Source organism: Homalodisca vitripennis, unplaced genomic scaffold, assembly GCF_021130785.1.
Source record: "Homalodisca vitripennis isolate AUS2020 unplaced genomic scaffold, UT_GWSS_2.1 ScUCBcl_9333;HRSCAF=17788, whole genome shotgun sequence".
In the NCBI taxonomy this organism is placed as follows: domain Eukaryota; kingdom Metazoa; phylum Arthropoda; class Insecta; order Hemiptera; family Cicadellidae; genus Homalodisca; species Homalodisca vitripennis.
Genome location: NW_025785443.1, coordinates 1 through 22,226, shown reverse-complemented (window position 1 = coordinate 22,226; position 22,226 = coordinate 1). Strand labels below are relative to the sequence as shown.

The 22,226-nt window shown below is 34.3% G+C and overlaps 1 long non-coding RNA gene across 1 annotated transcript; it reads right to left on the bottom strand.

Moving 5' to 3' along the window:
* Positions 1 to 9,893: 9,893 nt before the first annotated feature.
* On the bottom strand, positions 9,894 to 10,886 carry LOC124374615. Its single transcript, XR_006923587.1, has 2 exons — positions 10,793 to 10,886; positions 9,894 to 10,021 (listed from the first exon to the last, which is right to left on the bottom strand). It is a non-coding gene; the product is annotated as an uncharacterized LOC124374615 (long non-coding RNA).
* Positions 10,887 to 22,226: the final 11,340 nt, after the last annotated feature.

Sequence of the window (22,226 nt, the reverse complement as noted above, 5' to 3'; positions counted from 1 at the left end):
GAATAACGAAAATCCGCTCTGTAAGAATGTGGTGTTGTATCAGGAAGAAATTTGCCGAACACTTGCTCTTTGATTGTCCTACAATTACAAGGGAGCGGTATGCCATCTTTGGTAGTTTGGACAAGGATGGTGATTTCCAGGAGGATCTGATAGGTTTGTTTTTGGCGTTATTGTATAACTGCTGAAATCATAAGACTGATAGGCTTCATGGTGTGCTTTCCCCGGGGGTGCACAAAAGGCCCTTGAGTCTTAAATTGGCATGGCAATAGGCCGTCCCTTAGAAGAAGAACTGAGAAATCACTCATCAGTGGGAACTCGTGCCACAGTGAATATAATGGTTGTAATTAAGGTAATTATGACATAAATATGTTTAAACAGATCTTTAAGTTAAAATGGTGGAGGAAAGACCTTTTAAAATTACGTGTTTTTAAAAACCCTTCGTTCAGCACTGTAATACACCAAAATGTTTTTCTGACTGTCGTGCAGTATCAAAATCCCTTTTTTTACTTAAAGTGTCGTCCGAGAAGGACTACACATAGTTTGCTAATTATATTTTTTTAATGATCACTATGCACTTAATGTGAGAAACAAATCATATTTTCAAATGAACATATATATAATATCATTATTTATATATGATTTGTAATTTAATTGGGACCCTACTTAAAATAAAGGGTGTGGCATAACTCTCCACCAATACTCTTTAGATATTAAATGGCAACTAATGACAAGTACCTTAGTATCATATATCAAACTTTCAAAAACTCAATAATTACCGGCAGTAGCCCACTCCATTTAGTTTTTTTTAACTTAAATATTTTTAATTTAAAAACTGCTTATGATAGTTAAAGAAGTGAAAATATTTAAATGGTGGCTATTCGGGTAATTTTTTGAGTTTAACATAAGTTTGAATATTCTGGTTCGTTTTTCGGTCCAGGATTTAATAAATGAAAAAATATTGGTAGAGAATTCAAGGACACTTCGTTTATATAGCTGCATCATAACATATTTTAATAAGCCTCATTTGGGGATTGTGTATGCCCAAATGTTTTGTAGTTTTCCGTTTGTAAAACCATACTAAGACGGAAATTCCATACAATTGCATAATTCTTTTCCGTATTATTCTCCATGGTACAGACACATTTTAAGTCTTGAGCCTATCAAACGTAAATAGATTTACAGCAGACTTGAACGCAGTTTTTTCACAAATGTTTTTTAAATCAAAAATTTTTCCAAAACACAAGTTGAGACATTTTGCTCTGATTTGGGCTACCATAAGTACTTTTTGGCTTACTCATTTATGTTTTTACTTTACCATATGACATATTGTTTATTTGATAAATAAATTTAAAATTTAACTTGCGTAAATTGTGCTTACTCCTGCCAAATGTGCCTGAAACAGATCCAATTAAAACTCAGACTTAAAATACTTGATAGTTTTCTTATGCAGTACTATTTAACATGTATTGAAACTTAAACAATACTGTGATTTTGTTAACTCATTAGCCACAGCCTGACCATTTCCCTCTGCAAAAAGTTAATGACCTATCCAAGCTGCCTTTAGTGACTTACATTACTTGTGGAGATGGAGAAATTTTCATTTCTGCACATCAGTCTTGAAATAGACTTGACATTTTGTATTTTAAAAGCTTCTCATACTGGTACAATTGTCGAACTTCTTCCATGGGGTTTGGCCGCTGATCCATTAGAGATAGTTTTAAATTGAACCTACTGACACATCATGATGGCAATGAGGAAAATTAACCTGAATAAGAATTACAATTTCCGTAATAAACTGAATCCCAGATAATTTGACATTTTCTCAACATGGTGACACTTCTTATTTTATAGAGTGGGAAGATAAACTTTAAACAACTGGTGATAAGATTTTATTTCAGTAGCTACGTCTTTTAAGGTTCGTACAGTATCGAGAGAGGCCATATATATATCTCTCTCCCTAGTTTTCACAGAAACATGTTTGCTACAATTAGATAGTGTTACTTGAACAATGCTATGAAGAACCCATAATATTGAATGAGTTTTGGTTCATGAATTTAATGAATGACTATTTCCAATCATTGAAAACAGTAGAAAAATAGCAATCTATTTAATGGAAAATTAAGCTGACTCTCATTTACCAGTAAAATGATGGAGTATAAAAAATACTGAATAACTGTTAGTGAAATATCTCCTCTCACTCATATATAAATTAAAGCACAAGATGTACTAGGCTCAAAAATATACGAACAACAAAACTTAAAGAAATAAGGCCAGATCCTGTGCATATAATAACACCACATTCAACTTTGCACTGTAAGTTGGGGTTTTATAAAATGTGTTTAAATCTGTAGGCGGAAAGCTAGATTAGTAACATTATCATCTATTACCTACATGAATTACTGATCAAGCGTTGTATACTTAATATTTACTAAGAATTTCAGTTAATAAAAGTATATTTTTAACTAAAACTTCCAATTTTTTATCTGCGGATAAACCGCTGTGCTCCAAAAGTGATTACAAGAAAATATTGAAATAAGAAGAGTGATATTATTTTTATGCTTAAACTCTTATTGCTTTCATGACTATAAATATCTAATACATTTTAAAAAAAAAATTAATACCTTAAATTAATCAAACATATGGATTGTATTGTAAATATTATAATGTTTACATAGAACAGTTTTATTACTTTTTGCCATGATTCTTATAAAGTAACTAAAATGTCTTTGCTGCGGCAATGTTATTTTTTCTTATGGAAATTTTCACAATTTTATTACTCCAGCTCTGATGGTCATATTAGCCTTCATGAGGGCCTCTAGGGTGCAATATGAAATGTAATGTACGCCAAATTTACATGCCTCCTATTTTTCATGTAGATATATATGGATTCTCGAATAAAACCATAAAAAAATGTTTATTGAAGGAATAGTAACACCTCTTACATGGTTATATTAATAAGATGTTGGAGCAAGGGATTTTTCCCAAGGCATGTAAAGCTAACTAGAGTGTTGTCCAATATTCAAGAAAGGGATCAAATCAAATCCCTCCAAGTTACCGCCCAATCTCCTTAATTTTACCTATACTTGGTAAAATATTTGAATTAAAACATTAAACAGCAACTTTCATTTTTACTTTGGTTCCAAAAATAATGTATACTGTCAAGAAAACAATTTGGGTTTAATTTCCAGGGGGAAGTAACAATCAAAGCAGTAGAGACTGTAATTAATAATATTCTAATGAGTTTTGAAGAGCGTATGACAACATCTGCTATGTTAAATTGACTTAACTAAAAGCCTTTGATTGTATAGATCACAAAAATTTTAGTGGATAAGTTTCACAGTTATTGGAATTAGAAAATAATGAGCTTAATTTACGTAAGGTCATATCTGAATGACAGAAAACAGATGGTTGTACAAATGTAATGTATAAATTCTAGCTTTAAGAATATTACCAGAGGTGTGCCTCAATTGCTCGATCTTTAGGGTCCTTTTTTATTTGTTAATGGCAGTCAATGATTTCTCATTCAATGTGACATGTAAATCAGTGTTATATGGCTGACGATACTACTCTGATTAACCTGTTGAGCACAAAACATTTAGATGAATTAATGGACAAAGAATAATCAAACATTAAAAATGGTGCGGGGAGAGGGTGCTTGTGGGTGTGGCGGGCGGACATTTTTGGCTGTGTGAGCAAGTTTGGTGATGCGGAGGGGGGAGTTGGGGCTGAGGTTGCTGGGAGGCGGTGGGTTTAGTTTGTATAGTGCGATGGCGGGTTGTGTGGGTACATGCGACCCGGCACTGGGGGGGCGGGCTGAGGGCGCTGGGGGGTGGGGGCTTCGGGTTTCGCACCGCGACGTTGCGCTGGGTGGGTTTGGGCGGGGGACCTGTCCGCATTAAGGAATGGTTCGAAGCAAACTCACTTGTTGTTAAAATAGTAATAAGACGGAGAACAATAGTTTTTTCTTTAAACAATCTATTATTAGAAGAGAGTACTTCAACTGCTAAGATTATTAGGTATTTTGTTTGGACAGTAAGTTGGAGATTGGCGGCCTATTATATTTTTTAAGCTTTGTAAAAAAAACTATCTAGAAATAGTTTATCTTCTAAGGAAAGTTAAAGAAATTATGTATCCTATTGAAAACATTGTGTGATTAGTTTCTTTACATGCCCTTTTTCAATCACAATTAAAAATATGGTGTAACTTTATGGGGAAACCAGTACTAGTGCACAAAGAGCAATCATATGGCTCAAAAAAAGTGGTTAGGCCATAAAAAAATGTTATCAGACAGAGAAACTAGTGTTCCTCTATTTAGAGAGTATAAAATTATGGACACTGCCCAAATCTTTATATTTACTGTTGGTTTTTAGTAAGTGTAAAAGATAGGTTCCTCCCCAGCTTTACAATTAGGGGAACAAATACGTGGATATGATACGAGGAGGAAGTATTTTGTTAGAATTCTTCCTCAAGTAAGATTATGAAAAAAACTATAAGGTAGCTCATATTTTTAATGAAAATTTAAACTGTTAAATTAACCACAAAAATGCATGGATTGTTACTTTTTAAACAATTTTAAGAGGGGAGTATTAGAGAAGCTGGTTCAAGGAATAATGTTTATTACTACAGTCTCAGATTTCTTAAAGCACAGCGATATTTACACTGTTTATGCTTTTAAAATTATATATTCGTTGTGTGTCCCATTGATTTGTTTACTTATAAACCGTAATTGTTTTGTTTGTATTTGTTTTATTTATTCGTGATATAGTATGTGCTTTATTTATTAACTATTATCTGTATATTACATAAATGAATAAGCTGACTTTATTGGTCTATCGCTGTAATTAAGCTTATATGACAATAAAATATTTCTGATTCTGATGTATTTGGCTAGTGCGTTAAGTAATTTCGAGGACACTATCCTTTTATATAGATAAATCTCGGATGAACTGATTTTGTTATAGAGAATAAAAAATTCTGTCTGTTTAAAATTCACTTTATGTCTATATTTCGGGGCAGTACCACTGTAGAGATTTTTGTCCCTATATAAAAAAAATATATACCAACACGAAAACCATCTTCGATCATGTAAAAGCCAATCTTCTTTTGGCTATTTTTAATTTACTTTCGCCCTAGAGATTTTTCAAAGTGACCTAGTTTATAGTTTGCCTCTTTGTTCCGATGAAATTAAAAATATATAACTTGGCATACGTACTTAAAAGTAACAAGTGGGTCAAATAAAGGAGTCAGCTACCTGCTGAATTTAATTTATTTCACTTTCAGGTTCTAATTTATTCTTACATCGATCTATAAAAATATATACATATGTTGGTTTTTCAAGATCTTCATCAAGAGGGTTCAAAAAGGCTCTAACTACCAGTACTAAGCAGTATCACTGGTAATCTACCTCCTCGGGTCTAAGGACACAATTTTCAACGTGATTTCTAGTTGGAGTTTGCCTTTTGCCCCTAATTGACAAAAGTGTTTATTGTACAAGTAAAAAAGTTTCCTGCTGTCAATATGATGTCTGTTCCGGTTTGTTTTAAATTTTAACTCCCGGTCCAAATTTATTTACGGTTCCTCACAACTGAGAAAATTTATGTTTATTTGACGGTTGCACTAACTAAGGAAAACTGACTCACATATCTAAGTTTTAGAATCCATCTTAGATTAATTCTCTTTCTGGTTCTGAAGTGATTTTTGATATTTTCACCAATCAAAGAAAGAAATTGTATAAGGGTATATGCACTTCTGGTATATAGGAAGAAGAGTGTCCATTCCATTTTGCTTTTCTTTAACTACTAGTAAAAAACTGGCATATATACAATGGTCAAGTAAGCTTAACCAGATTCCGATTTACGCTTATGTGCAAACATTCACAGCTTTGCAGCAATAAGATAGTTTTTATATACAATGTTAATACAAATTATTATTTCACATTGCATAATGATGGTACATTTTTTAACATTAGTGACAATCTTAAATTTAAAATTTAAATAATATCTTTGGAAAATCTGCACTTACCACTATTTGATCCAAACACTTTACAATAATTTAAGATTTTCTAAAAATTTAAATGTAAAGAAATGTTTTCTGCTTTTCAGCTCTTTGATGAACTTCAGCTGAAAAGTTGGTTAACAGTCTGATAAATATCAGCTTCACTTTGTGTGTGATTACATGTCAGATAGCGCAAGTCTGCGCGGATGTAATGTAAAACATTTTCAAAAACAAACACTTCATAAATAAAAAATTAATTTAATAAAGCAAATTTAAATTGGACTGAATTGCAAGTCCCAAACCATTTCTATGTAACCAACCTGTAAGACATAAAAAAATGTAATTAAAAAATCTGTGTCCAGCCGGGACAGGGACAGGACAGGAAATTCAGATGGACAATACACACACAAGTAACATATAATATATTATTTATATATTGTTATATATATATATATATATATATATATTGTATATAATATAAGAGTGTCTGGTCTGTTCTGAATTGAACGGAGGATTTACTTTTTTCTTATTGCACGTTCATAATACAACTAGAGAAGATATAAGAAATTTTTAAAGTTTGTTCAGCTCTCCCAGAAATTAAAGCCTTGGCCTTAGCATAGAGCATTCTGTTGCATAAGTACCTTTTCAAAATGTGTGGGAGGGAGCCCCTCCCCTGTTAACAAGGCACATCCTGGTGTTTACAGATTAGATTCAAATAATGCCAAAGTAACTTAAGCCCATCCTTTGCTCGCTTCACTTTGTATTGTATTCTACGTACTACATAACTTGGGTGCTTTTTACTTAATTTTTTGCATTTTTAAATGCAATATAGTTTCCAGATTTTGAATTCATTATTTTTCAAAATCTTTGGTTCAAATATATAAAACTAAGCCGAGTTTTCAATAAAGCCGATAAATTAAACACGCCAAAAATAGGTTTGTTGGCAAACACTAAAAAACAAGTAGTTTTTTGTTTATTTTTTTACACACTCACAGTATGTATCGTACTTTTACTCACAATATTTGTGAAGAGTGCTAAGAAAAGAGAACTGGCTTCCCCAAATTTGTAGATAATTTAATTCTGAAGAAGGTGAGAACTAGAAGGTAGTTACAACACTCTAAATACTCAATCAATATAAACATAAAACGTACAATATTACTTGAATGATACTATTTTAATTGCTAGAATCCATGGCAAAAACAAACAACTGCAAAACCTGTTATAGGTTGTAGAATCTTAGGTGCTGGAGGAGTCTATCAGGTGCAGTTTTTCTATAAAGTTTTACTAGGTGGAGATAATGGAGATGCTGGCAGTAATCTGTAGATGCTCTATTTTTGTGTTTTGGGTGAACTCTGGCATTTTAGTTTATTGAGGAGATTTCTTGTTTAAAAACAGTTTTTTATCATGTCAGTTAGTGGTGGAAAGGGGTAAGTCGTTAAGTTCAAAACTTAAATATTACAAATTTTATTTAACTTTGTATATACATTATCTATGCTAGCTAAAGTTTTTGTTTTAACCCTCCAGCTGGTATGAAACGAATTTTCGTCGCCAAAGGCCCATCCGATTTGGCAAGGACGAATATTCGTCGCCAAAGTAGACATGTAACAGTTAATTAAATTTTAAGGAACAATTAAGGTCATATAAATGATTTTTATTTGATATAATTCTGGAGAAGAGCATTAACATATTAGTACCGATTTACTGTTCTCACTTCAAATTATTGTTCTTCTTTGGTTTACCGTTAAAACATCATTTTCTCTATGGGACAAGCTGACGTGTAATGTAGTAACGAGGTCAACCACAGTTGTTGTGAAACTGTAAAACAAAGTGCCGGGTTTTAGTGTTTGAGAATCCAATAGTATTTGTGGAAAATTGTATTTTGTAAGTGTTTTATAGTGTTGAGTTATTAATCGATTTTTTTAGGCCTTGTTTTTCCTTAAAGTTATTATAGTTTTAGTTTGTTTCAGTAAGGGTGAAAACCCCCTTAAAAAAAAGAAAAAAAAGAGACCGATCAAATGATTCTTAGAGAGGCTCGGCAGGGCGGGTTCTAGTGACAAGCTGAGTGAAAAATGAAACTTTGATAATAGTATTTGTAACATACGGTAAATAAGGTAAGATTAAAATTTATTGTTTTTATTTTCTATTTTTGTTTTATCTGTAATACTTATGTAAAGTATAAAATACAGTCATGATGAATTATCGTTTAACACTACAATACAATAATATTTATTTAGAAATTTACGCACTTTTGAAAAATAAGTAAATACGCATATGCTTTTTACATCATCACATAAAGACCTGTTGTAAACCACATACGTTTTGAAGTAAAAGTTACCAGATTAATTATATATTTTTTGGAATCAGGATAAAATTTTGAATAAGTTATACATTTTTTACCAGTTTTTGATGTAAAGCTTATTGACTAAGGCTTTACATCATAAACACAACGGAATTATTTACCAAAAATAATGTCCAAAAAACATTTTTCTTACATTTTGTAAAAAAAAAAAACAAAAAATATGTTTTCCATGGAAACTCAATAAGATAATTGTTTTATTATATATGGCTCTCCAATATAGTTGGTGAATACATAGATCATTATAATAGTTTATATTTGGACTAATAGTTATGAAAATGTGATTACATTAATTAAGAATACGTCTGCGAGGCTGTTAAAATAGAGCCGCCAGTACAGAGTGACACCATTGCCAGTTCTAGGGTTAAGGAGTCTATGGCTCTTCTACATCTTTTTTTGCTGCAAGTTTAATTTGAGAAACTATTTATTGTTGATGGTGGTGAAACTATTTTCAAATTATGCAATTCAGTAAACATGGTAAAAATAAAACAGGAATTATGCAAGGACATCATCCCCAGTAAGGATGACCTCTCATTAGGAGCGATAATATAAAATAATGTTTGGAGCGGGTAATGAACCATTGATATATGTGATTGTCAGAATAAATTTTGAAGTAACAATTTTGTAATGACAATTTGAGCTTTAAACACCAGGAACACAGGATTTGTAATTTTTGTACACAAACAATAATCAAATTGGTTTTATTACTTTGTAGATAAACTTAATTTCTTCAGTTGTTTTAATAAAATGAGTTATAATGTTTAGTAATACTCAATAAAACACTTGTAGATTATAAGTTGTTAGACACAAGACACTTACATAATTAACTAATCTTATATACATATTATATCAGTGTAACCAACTCTGAAATAATCATTAAACTTAACCCTTGGAGTACTGGGTCTATTTTTTCTTGACTTCCCTCAATGTGCAATTAATTAGTTTGAAAATTTATATTAATTTTCTTAAAGTTCAACTTGAATTAAGATTTCTGAAGTTATTATCATAATTTTAAAGAAGCAAAATAAAATTGAAATCCCAATTAAACTCTTCATACACAAACTCAAGCTGTAATCAATGTTCAGATGTAATATACAACACGCAATTAAACATGGCAACAGAGCTTGTCCACAGATGTCAAGAATTGCTCTATCATCCTCCCCACAAGAAAAAAAGCCATTACATGTGCCAGTGTTCACCACAAAAATGACATTAAGTTGCTATCACAATCAGTTTTGAATTGATAAAAGGCAGCGGACAATAACGAATAGAGTGCCGCTTTTGTCTGACGTTCAGTTAAATGCATTTCTAATGCATTTTATCACCAGATTATGGCATTTCCTGTCATAGGTGCACATGTGTGTAGTCATTTTTACCACACAGAATTTTGTGTAGTACACATGAAGAAGAGTTAAGTTTAAAACTAAAGGGAAGCAAGGTATAAAATGTATAAAGCCTTTTATATAAAAAGTATAATTATGAAAATCATCATGTGAGAGTGTACAAATTATTTCAAATTTAATCATTCAATACTTCTCTCTTCTTTTGGTACTTTTCTCAATACAATGGTGTGGGCAACAATACATGCTATAATCAGACCATCTGTCCGCGAAGAAATTTCTTCAAATTTTTTTCATGCATCATTTCATAATTCAGCCTTGAGAGATACACCTTCAACAAAGTTATACACAATATATAAATTAAAATATCTTGCACTTTAGATATTTAAAAATAACCTAAAAATTTAAGTAAATATAACAAATATGCAAAAGCAAGTGTACACTTTACACTTGTTTTTTTTTAGAACAACCCAATTCATATATCAAAACTGTAGTAAATAATAAAAATTACCTAAAAAGACAATAAATTACTAAAATCTAAATAAAAACACATGTGGTATTGTTGTAATAAATTACTCAATTAAACTGAGCATTATAAAATCTGAACTATAAATTAAAAATTGCAACGGACATCTGTAATTCACAATTTACAGAAAAATAATCCAAAGATATTTATAGTATGATTACTAGATGTAATAATAATTGAAAATTAAATAAAATAATTTCTAAATCCAGCATACATTTTTTATATTTACATACAGCAGGACACATTTTATTTCAATGTTTCTGAACTTCTCGTGAGTTATGGGAGTTGTGCGTGATGTCTCGTGATGCTATGTTGTTAGCTCTTCATAATTTCAGAATTATTTACTAAACAAAATAAAATAAAAGAAATAATATACAGAAAATTTCCATTATCCAAGGGTTGTTTCTCTACTTTTCAAAAATATCTCATAAATGTTAAAGTGATTATACTAACTTTCTAGTAGTAAGGTAACAGGTTTCAGGCAAGCGGAAAAAAAAAAACCATTTACTAATTACATTGAATAATATTATTTTGACATTTCAAAGTAAGCGTACAATGTTTCAAATTCCAACCTACCTGCACTTTGAGAATCAAAATACAAATCCACTCATTTACTAAGTCGCAGAAAATATGCATGCCGACATTCCCTTGAAGTAGGTGGTATAAACTTATCATAGAAGTTTCTGTATGAACTCTTGTGGTTTGAAGGCAAATTGCTGATACAGTAACAGAGCACTGGTGTTTGATGCAGGACACATGGAAGTGTGATGTCCTTTCCTCTACAAGTCTGCAAAATTAGTTCTAATTACAATTTTAAAAATGCGACATAGAATCAAAAAAGTTAAAGGAATCATTATCTTAATTCAAACAGTGGTTTGTCAGGAATAATAATAATAATAATATTCTTTATTGCGTGAAACAATTAAATATATTGCATGGCATGCGTCAACATAACTACTATAAAGTAAATAAGTAACATCAGATAAATGATGTTGGTCAAGGTAAATACATACAAGAATTATATTACATTGCATGTATCAGAACCGGGGATTTCGTGGTTATTGTTAATTTCAAAAATTTTCATCCCAGCGGCCCATCATGAACTCATCAGTTGAGTAAAATTGCCTTTGACATAAGAAAATGTTTTAGTCGAGTTTTGAATTGTTTTGTTTCATTGAGTTGTTTTGATGCCCTCAGGGAGCCTATTGATTAGTCTGACTCCAACTTGAGATGGTAAGTGTTCGAAAGCTGCCGTTCTGTGCTGTTCGACTCGAAAGTTATTCCTGCCTCTAGTCCCATATTGGTGGACATCCCTGCCCCGTACCAACTCGCATTTAAGTCGGCAGTACAAGGCCACCTCGAGAATATAGAGACAGGGAAGGGTCAGCAATCCAAGCTCCCTAAAGGCATATTTGCACGACTCTCTGGGGTTTAATTTTGAAAGAATTCTTACGGCTTTTCTTTTGAGATCTGAAAAACTCTTTCAAATCTGTACTTGGAACAGCTTCCCCACAATCTCAAGCCATATGTCAAATGTGGATGTATCAGACCCAGAAATAGGCCATTTTTTAATACATCCACCGAACAAAATTTTGCAAGATTGCGCAGGAGACATAAATTCCCGAAGCAATCTTAGAGCAAACGTTTTTCAATGTGATTATCCCATGTCAGCCCCCGATCAAGGTACATTTCCAAGGAACTTAATGGGAGTCTGTTTCTTCCAGAATAAGGAAATCGTCCACCATCACCGCGGGTCGGAGCTCTTGTCCTTGTTGCCGAAGGCAAAAATGTATGACGTTTTTGATTTGGAACTGTTGTGTTTTCAGATTGATTCTGGAGAAATAAATATTCGATGCATGAATTCAATTCAATGAATGACTCCATTTCAAGTTCGTTTATTGATTTTGATCTGATCTGATGCAGAGAGTCGTATCGTCAGCATATTGAATTAATTTTCCATTCTGGATTGTAGAAGAATTCAATCTGTTGATGTAAATTAGAAAAAGGGCTGGTCCTAATATTGATCCCTGTGGGACACCGTAGGGCATTTTTGACTTTGTCTGACAAGACACTCGCAATCTGCACGCACTGCTCTCTCTATCTTTTAAATAAGACGAGATCCAATCGTGCGGCAGTCCCCGAATACCACTTGACCACAACTGGTTGCAACAGTGTTGCATGATGCACACAGTCAAAAGCTTTAGAGAGGTCGAGAAATATGCTTAGCACGTGCTCTCGCCTCTCTAGGCCCTCGACAACATTGTAAATTAGGATTCGTTACAGCGTCGATTGTCGACTTGTTTTTTCCTGAACCCAAATTGTTCGGGACATAGAATCTCGTAACGATCAAGAAATTTTTCAAATTGTTTGAGAAAAGCTTTTTCGAAAATTTTTGCTGAAAACTGGGAGTAATATAGAAATTGGACGATAGTTGCTTGGAATGCAAGCATCGTCCTTTTTGAAAATTGGTATAACTTTAGCAATCTTCAATGCGACGGGAATACGCCTTGATGCAAATGAAAGATTGATCAGTCGGGTTTGTATTGGAGTCAAGAGGTATTTGAAGCACCCCCTGAGCAACCACAACAGACATGCCATTGGTGTCACTGGATTTTTTCGGTCTCAAATCCCGCACGATACGGGCCACCTCCACCTCACTCACAGGAATAAGAACCATAGACGAGATCGGTCTCGTCAATGGATCATCGCGAGGGCTATCCGAAAATGAGTCGTCTGGTTCAGCCACAGTTGAAAAAAATTTGTTAAATTCGCTTGCCACTTCAAACGGATCATCAATTATTTTATTTGTTGTTTTAAGTGTCGGGAGTTGAAAATTTGGAAAAGTTTTGTTGTTTTGTGCTGTTTTTTTATAATGTTCCAAGCGCTTTTTGAAAAATTGTCTGATTGTCTCAGTTTGGTTTCGACATCTCGTGCCTTGGCCATCCTTATTTCTTTTCGATAATTTTGCTTGAAATTTCGGGAAAAAAGTTTTTGAATTGTTCGTTTTTCGGTCCCTACATATATCGAATGATAAAACTTAAGCCTTTCTCTTGATTTGAGAATATCCTGAGTAATCCAGGTATCTCTTCTCCTTTGAAAAACGTTCTTTGAAATTTTTGAATGGACAAGTGACATTTAAATGAAAAATTACTCGCTTTAAAAAATGCATTGAAGGCCTTCCTCCACTTGAATCGAAAGAATCCAGGAATGACCACGAACTCCTTCCTGAGACAATTGTTGAAAAGATCAACGTTTGCAGACTTTACATCTCGTTTTATTTTCACGGAGGGAGGTTTAAATTTTGGTTTGGGAGTGGGTAATTATGGCTTCCTGGGCGAAGTGATCTGAGATGGGCCGCGTTCAGAACAGAGACCGAAACGTCTGGGATGTTTGTGATGACGTTGTCGATGGCCGTACTCGACGCGGCAGAGACTCGTGTTGGTGAGTTTACGGACCATGTTAAACCGAAAGAAGATAAGATATTGCGAAGCCGCTGGGCCAGGGGGTTAGCGTGGTCCAGAACGTCGATGTTGAAGTCACCAATGATGATGAAACTTCAATAATTTTGAATGAAAAAAATTTAGAAGTGTTTCAAAGTTTTCAAAAAATGTGGTGCTGCACCCCATTTGGAGATCTATATAAGCCCAATTACTGTGATTTTTTCCCAATGGATTTTTGATCAAATTTTACCCCAGCCACTTCAAAGTTTAGATCACTACTATAATCCACTTTTAATGGCTGGTAATTTAGTAGGTATTTGACAAAGATTGCCACGCCACCCCCTTTGTAGTTAGTTCGGTTATAAACGCTAGCCAATTCGTAATTATTGATTCTGAACATTGCAACAGTATCAGCCGTGAAGCCATGCTCAGAAACAACAAATATGTCAGGATGCAGCTCTTCTGCCATGAGGCATCAGCTCTGTCGACTTTATTTGTGGCAGGACTGTGCATTCTGGTGCACAACAGAAAATGCTTGAATTGAATTTTGAATTTTTTGAATTTGATTTGGGTTTTCTTGAGACTGTTTGGTTGGGTAATTCCTCCGATTCTGATATTTTTATGTCCAGATTCACACAACTGAAAGGCGGACAGTTTTTTTGCTGATTCATGGCATTAATAAAGGTTGAATCAGGCTTTCTTATCGATGATCCGCTTTTTAGTGCCTCTGCGAATGAGTCATAGGGAAGCACGTGGGGATAAGCAGCGACTGGCAGTTCCAAGGTAGTCGGCATTGGGGTAGTTGAAGACCTCTGTGGCCGTGTCGGTCGGTGGTGACAGGAATCCGGGGACGAAGTTCGAGGATTGGAGCGATTCAACCTCCGCAGACAAATCAATCAGCAGGTCCGCCAGAAGATGCTTGCTGCTCTGCTTCAAGTGCATCCCATGAGACGTGGAAAGCACTTCTGCTTATTTGGTTGAAATCCAACACCACCGCCCCACGGTATCTTGCGCATAGTTCCTCAATATATGCGTTTAATAGTGCGACCTCTTGATTAATTTGATGACACGGTGGTAAGTCGTGTCTGTGAGGCAGGGTGGAGACAACAACGCCTGGAGGTCAGTAGCCTAGTCACAATGCGCTGTTTCAAGGTGTCGGTAGGACATTGCATTGCTGACGGAGGCGACATCATTGGTCCCGGCGACGATAACACAGCAGCTACCAGGTGGAGGCACATCGGACGTCGCCTCCAGCCAGCTTGGCTCCAGGTTTACACAAGCCATCCACCTTCGTTCTCCGGGCCACATTCCGCCGCACATGGCCAACCAAACCACGGACGTGGCTGTCCCCTTCAATAAAAATTGAAGAAAGAGGCAGATTGGTTTTATGGTTGTTCTTATTTTTCTTTTTCTCGTTCTTCCGGTCTTCTTTGGGGATCTGTGCATTGCAGGGGATTTCGATGGAGGTGATGCATGCCGTAGGCTTGAAAGTACTTGATATTTATTATTAGTTTTAGTCGGAAAGATGTCTTCTTTTGTCGCTCACCACCGACCACTCGGAAGACTGCTCACGCGTACATCCACTACTCCCCTTCTCCCTCAAGCTATTCAGCTCTGCCTCCAGAACCTCAAAATTGTTAGTCTTGAGGCCAGCCACGAGGTCCCTAGTATCCGCACAACGCTGATCTCCGCAGTCAGTAGGCAGCTCCACACTGCATAGCGCAGTCCGCCACGGAAGCGCGAAGTGGTGGGTCGCACTGCACGGCGCAGTCAGCCACGGAAGCGCGCACAGGCGACTCAACCAACGATGTGGCCGCCACGAACACCTGGTTGGTATACTGCATGAGACGAGTGTCCGACTCAATAGAGTGGTCAAGGACGTGCTTGTATTGTTCTTCAAGCTGCAGTAAACGATGTTTCAGTTGTTGATTTTCAGCAACCAGGTCAGCCATCTCCATTGCCGACAAACACCGCGCAGTGCCAGGAGAGACAACCGGGGTCGCGGCATCCCGCTCCAACGAGGCAACAGTGGCCGAAACGCAGGGCGGCAGGCGCGGAAGTCTCAGCACGGTTGGACGGCACGGACGTCACGGCAGACTGCACCAGCGAGGAGACAGGCGTCGAGGCGCAAACGGGTGCCGGCGGAAGACACCATAGACCGGTTGGGTTGAGGCGGACAATGATAAAGTCCTCATGGTGACCGGGTGGGGCCCGTGATGTTTGCCGCTGGACGACACTAGTTGTGTAGCTTCGGCATTGGTCCTCACCGTCGCTCCACATTTTCCTCCCAGACATCGCCAGGCTCTTTCCCCATTTTTTAAGCAATGGCTCTCTCTATATTTGTAATTGTTGTAGAGGATGAGGGGTTTTCCACTCTTGGACTGTTCGACCAACAGAACCATTTTTTTTTAGAAGGAAATTCTTTTATTTGGATTGCAGCTTTATTGGTCAAAGGAACCTCTTACTCCACTTATATTTACCACTTCTTTCTGTTATTTCTTTATAAATACATACGCTGGTTCTATTAAATAATAAATTGTGTATATTTGTACATTTTGAAATGTAGTCTTTGGAGCAGCATGATTGTTTAATACATTAAATTAAATTAAATGATGTATTAAATTTTATACATTAGAAGCATAATTAGTTCCATAAAAAGTATTGAAAATTATTTTGAGAGTGAATGCTCCTCCACTTTTACTGCAGATGACAATACAGATCTCATTCAGAAATTGTGTGCATGAACAGGGGAAGAACAATTATTGATATTTGCCTCTGAACTCATTGATTACAAACTTGGAATCTTACATTGTATAGTAATAATTGTGATCAATTGTAACGCTATTGTAAGTTTAACAGACTGTGTGCTGACTGCCTTGGACCAGGGAGAGGCAACCTGTGGTCTGTTCTATGACCTCCAGAAGACTTTTGATTGCTTAAACCATGAAAGTTTGTTAAATAAATTGGAGTATTGTTGTATCAGAGGAGTTGCTCTCAATTGTTAGTACCTTTTTGAGGTGTCGCAGCCAGAAGAGATAGTTTAAAACATGCTCTGTCTTGAAATATCTATCCTGTCACAAAGAAATGAGACTTATGTCCATACTCAAAGAGATTAAGCAAGGAACTATACAAGGTATAAGATATAAAGAAATTAACATTAAGAAACCATACTATTAGAAATAAAAAGAATGGCTGAAGAAATTTAGAGGTTTTTAGACCACAGAGCCAATAGTTTTCTACGTGGATGGCTCACAAATGGAGGCCAGGTAAAAAATATTCCAAGCCTTGAACTTAACAACTACTGTTTTTTCAGGGCAGAGAGCCATTAAATCAATACACTGTTAAAAAGGTAAAGTAATACAGAAAGCCAAGATCTATGTTCTTATCAGAAAACCTTTGTCTAGTATCAAATCGGTTAGAACATGTCTTTGAATATTTTTTGTATACTTTAGTAGATTTTTATAATAAAGAAATGGCCTAAAGTAAGTTAAAAGAATTAGTTTACATCTTACGGAAATTGAAACATTGGTTTCATTTTAGCCTTAGAAATTAAAAGGACAATTTTTACAAGACATAATTCAAATTTAATATGGTTTTGTAAAATAATGTTTGTGTTTAACATTCTCATAAAATGTTTTTTTCTTAATTTTTTTGATAAGATTTTATTTGTAATTTTAAGTCAATTTTTATTGTTTCATATTATTAATGGTTCTCTGCCCACCAGATTTTATTTCAATTTCAGTAAAGTAAATGTAAGTCTATCTATCAGTAAAACCAAACTGAACAAATAAGATAGTTAAAGCTGGTCATATTCCTTCTTGGGGAGACAATTTAATGGTTTTAATTCATCCAAAATAAACTTAAGACAGCATACGTAAATGTTAACATGCAATAGATTTCCTGATAAAATCTTAGAATACTAAGATTGAGTGGCTTAAATGGTCTATACATTTTGGGTTCCAAAGGAAAATTAGCGGAACATCTCTGATTTGCCTGCTTCTGAAATAAAAATTTCATTCATGTATTTGGCACTGTTTATTTCTGGTTTATTCTCTATATACAGTACATGGTAAAGTAAAACACTTACCATAATTCAAGTGATATAGCATGAATCTTGCAATGCCGGCCCTTCTCCAACCAGGCAGGGTGAATATAAAAGAAATATAAGCATTGATTGAGTTGCATCTGGGACCATAAATCCAAAGCCAATAACAATCCTTCGATACTCTACTACCACACTGAATTCAGGGAACTCGAGAGCTTCTGATACTGCAAGAGAGAAAGATAACTTATTTCACAGAAATACATTTTTGAAAATCTGCAGCAAGGATATATTCTGCACTAGCAATGTCAAGTATATGGCACAAGGCTCACATTCTTTCTGTATTTTAGATGCTTTGATTTCAATATGAAACATAATTTGAATTAACGTTCACAACGACGTGTATCCATGGGGTACACACACAGACTTTAATAAACAGTGTTGTGAGCCCGATGGGGTACACGTTGCTATGCATTTTCTTATTGAGTTTTTATTGTTTGCCAGTTTTTTGTGGTTTGTTAAATGTGATCCCACACTTAAATAAATACCTTAGACTACCATGTACCCCCATTGGGTAAACGATTGCTTAATTTTTAAGGTAAATTAATTTTTTAGGTACCCTTGGGGTACACAGAGAAAATTTGATAAAACATGCTTACATGCATTTCTCATTACACTTAGACGTTTAACGTAAAAAAAGATTAAGGTTTTTTACTATTATTATTGAAAAATTCGACAGCAAATAAAAGTCTGGGAATAGCCGCTGTTGTTGTGAACGTGTTAAGAACAAACAACTGTAATCACTGTAACAGTTGCAAAGTTTGGTGGCTGGTGTGTTGTTATAGTGAAACAAAATTCATTGTTCATATTGCTAAACCAGGATTGCAATAAAACGGTTTAAACCTAACATTTCTCTTTAAAGATCTTATATATTTTACCATATTAATGTATGTTTTATTAAATAAAGCTTAATTGTGAAATACCAACATTTTTTGCAGCCCAAATATATCCCTTGGAGAATAATCACAAATTAGTACAAAACTGGCCTGTTATTAAATCTCATGTGGTTCGGGTATCGGTGTTGTTCCCGGACTAATACACATCCCTACAACTAAGTATTATAAATGTGGAAAAGTGAGTTTGTTTGTTAGTGCTTTTCATGTGTAAACTAACTTGGGAACTCAATTGTTCTGAAATTTTACATGAATATTCTTTAGATTCCCTGTGGTTAACTTATATAGGTCTTTTCTTATCTTAAAATATCCTTCGCTGGTATGGGCTACGCCCCACCCCCATTAGTCTACCTATAAATAAAAATCATGACATTGGATAGTTTTACTAGAAAATTCTTACCAAAATTTCACGTACCTATTGCTAGGTTAAGTAAAAACTAAATTTCTCTTAATGAAACTTGTCTTGGCATAAGGCCTAAATAGACTGCACCTTTCTGCCCCATTATTAGTAAGCTTCCAATAGTTTTAAGGAATATTATTTATACAATTGAGCGCTGTTGAAACCAATCCTTTTTACAAAAATTGATGAGTTCTTTAAAAAGTGATATATCCTAGTCTAGTCTTCCCAAAGTTAGTCTGTTAGGTAGTTGTAATCTGCTATAATGTTAATTGCTTTTTATTTCTATGTATTCTGTATGCAATGTAGCCTATTTGATACAAATCATGTGTTTTAATGACCAAATATATGACTTAAGATTGTGGTCATAAACAAATTTTACCAAATGAATATTTCAAACCATTTTCTAAGGTGCATAGCTCGAACAAAGAGTTTTTTCCAACTCAAAGGAAATTTACAGGGTTGTTACTTTTAGACAGACAAATCACCATGCTCCATACCATGGGCCAAAATCTACCAATACAACTGAGCAAAAAAAATCATCACATTCATAGATTGTAGCATTAGACTCTTTACAGTCTTGCTTTAGGCCTACTTGCTTCTAATGTAGAAACAATCCATGCGTTTTCAAGAAGGAAAATTGATTTTAACAAGTCCAATTTTAATAATCGGCATCCCACCATTGGAGTTCCTTTAAAGGTGAAAACAATAGCGTGATAATCATAATCTTTAGTTGTGTTTCTGTTCAATTCTAAAGAAAACATAAACTTCAGTGTATTGATCATCTTCGGATTTTCTTAGCAGTGAACACATCAATAAATATAATACAAACCAATCTAACAAACATTCTTTCAAATTGCATGAAAACATAGCATCTTTTTCAGGTATTTTTTTTCTGCATCTTTAAACACAGCTTTGGCTTGTCTTTGTGGTCCCACTCTAGAAGCTGTATGTGGTTTTGTCAATCATATACTTACTCCCCATCCACAATTACTCCGAGCAAAACATTTTTACAAAATACTTCCCAGAGATCTTTCCTTCTTGGGCACAATAATAATTAATTGATTCAGATTTACATTCATGTACTTTGTTTTCTGTGTGGTTGTAATGCCTGAAGATAAACTCCTTTTTTTATATTTTAGAACCCACACTAATATCTTTTATATGTTACCCGATAAAGGTAAAACAAATTTGATTAAATCAATATGAACCTGTTCAAATGCGTTGTTTGTTATTATTTAAAAAAATTATTTGAAAACAAAAATTTAAATCAATTTTTAAGAAACAGTTATACTTAGTTTTTTCATTTTTTTGATCAGAAACAAGAATTTGGTTATTCTTTTTTTTATATTTTTTGATTTACATACACCTTTATACTCATTAGTATTGTAATAGGGTAGTAAAAAGCAAATCAATGTTTTGAAGACCCATACGATGCATCTATATATATTATAAAAATGAATGTTTCTGTTATTGTTTGTCCTTCTTATGGAATCGTGAACTATTGGACCGATCCATGAATGAAAATTTGTACGTATATCGTATTTTTTTCCCACGGAGAAGGTTGTAGAGGTTATAAAGCTATGCCCATCCCTTTCCCGACAGATTCAGGATTCATCCGCGCCCACTTGGTTACAGAAATACCCGATAAAGAAATGCATTGACAGCAAAAACATATTGTTTAACGTCTTTTCAAATTTTTTACATCAAGCTGTTTTCTTTGTAAACATATATTACACTTATAAGTTTTTAAAGGCATAGAGTTAAGCATTATAGAGGAGAAACGGACAAATTTTTTGTTATAAACTTGTTTTTATGTGCAATCATACCTGTTAAACATAGGACTCTTACTTATCCAGATTATTAAAGTACAATTCAAATTTGACGTTAAAAATTCACCTTAACTAAAAAAAAACTGCAATATTTTACTGTTAATATAAACCATGGCTCATAAGCTTGATCAGAAGAGTAATGCAGATCATAATTACTATCTTAACGTTGGCTACAAATATAAAGAATGTTAATAAAATCAACCTTAGTTTGTTTTTTTTGACAGAAAGTTATGGTTCTTCAAAACTCCGTTGGTGTAACATATTCTCTTAGATCGAGGACAACTAATAGGCAACGCTCAATCCGTGGCATTCGGGAGATATAAACTAATTTAATCTAAAATTTATTATAGTAAAAAAAAAAAATTTACCTAAGTAATTTTATAAGGACTCTCGTGTTCTTTAAAAGATTTGTGTGCGAAGCCGTGGTGGGGGGGTAAAACAGCTAAGATAGAGGCAGGAATATGGTATACATACCTTCATAAATACGCCCAAGAGAGGCTCACGATGGATACGACTAATCCGAATTATCTCAGCAATGCTTTTAGTAGATGTGATAGAAAAAGAATAAGTGAAATATAGTGTACTGTTTTCCAACGGGAAATATATAATATATAAATGGAATGTTTTGTGTGTTTGTCCTTTTATGGGAATCGTTAAAAACTATTTGAGCCGGGATCATTATGAAAATTTCAATGTATATGTATTTTTTCACGGAGAAGGTTTATGCTATGCCCATTGATGTAACTAGCCACCAGGCAGCGCTGCAAAAGATAAAAAGTTTTCAAAGCTCCCTGCACATTTATAAACTGCAATTACGAGCGATAAGATACGAATATTAAACAGTGAGAAAACACTTATTTGATGGCGCTTAAAGTTATGATTGTATTAATTGTCTTTAAATGTAAATTTTTTGGTTTGAACTTAAAGCTTTGAGTGTTAGACCACTTTGTAATAAAGTTTAACATATGCATGTACAATACATTTTTGGACAGAGTTTTCTTGAGTCGTGATATCCAAGGTAAAATTTTACATTCGGCGTTTTGAAAAATATAATTTAACCTTCAACCCAGAAGGTGCTCAATATGCGGGCAAAAACTTACAAAAAGTGCGTGCTGAAGCCAACGGGGAAACAGCTAGTCTCTCATAAACTATCAGATAATTTTTATAATATGTGGATTAATTCGAAATCAACCATCTAATATCAGATTTGAAAACAAGCCATTGCAAATGTTGAAAAAATGAGTGAGTGACATCAAAAACTTCTACTGCAAAACGACTTCATATGTTGAGGCTGCCCATTAAAAAGAAATTCACATTAAATGATGCTGCTGCTGTTCTATATACTT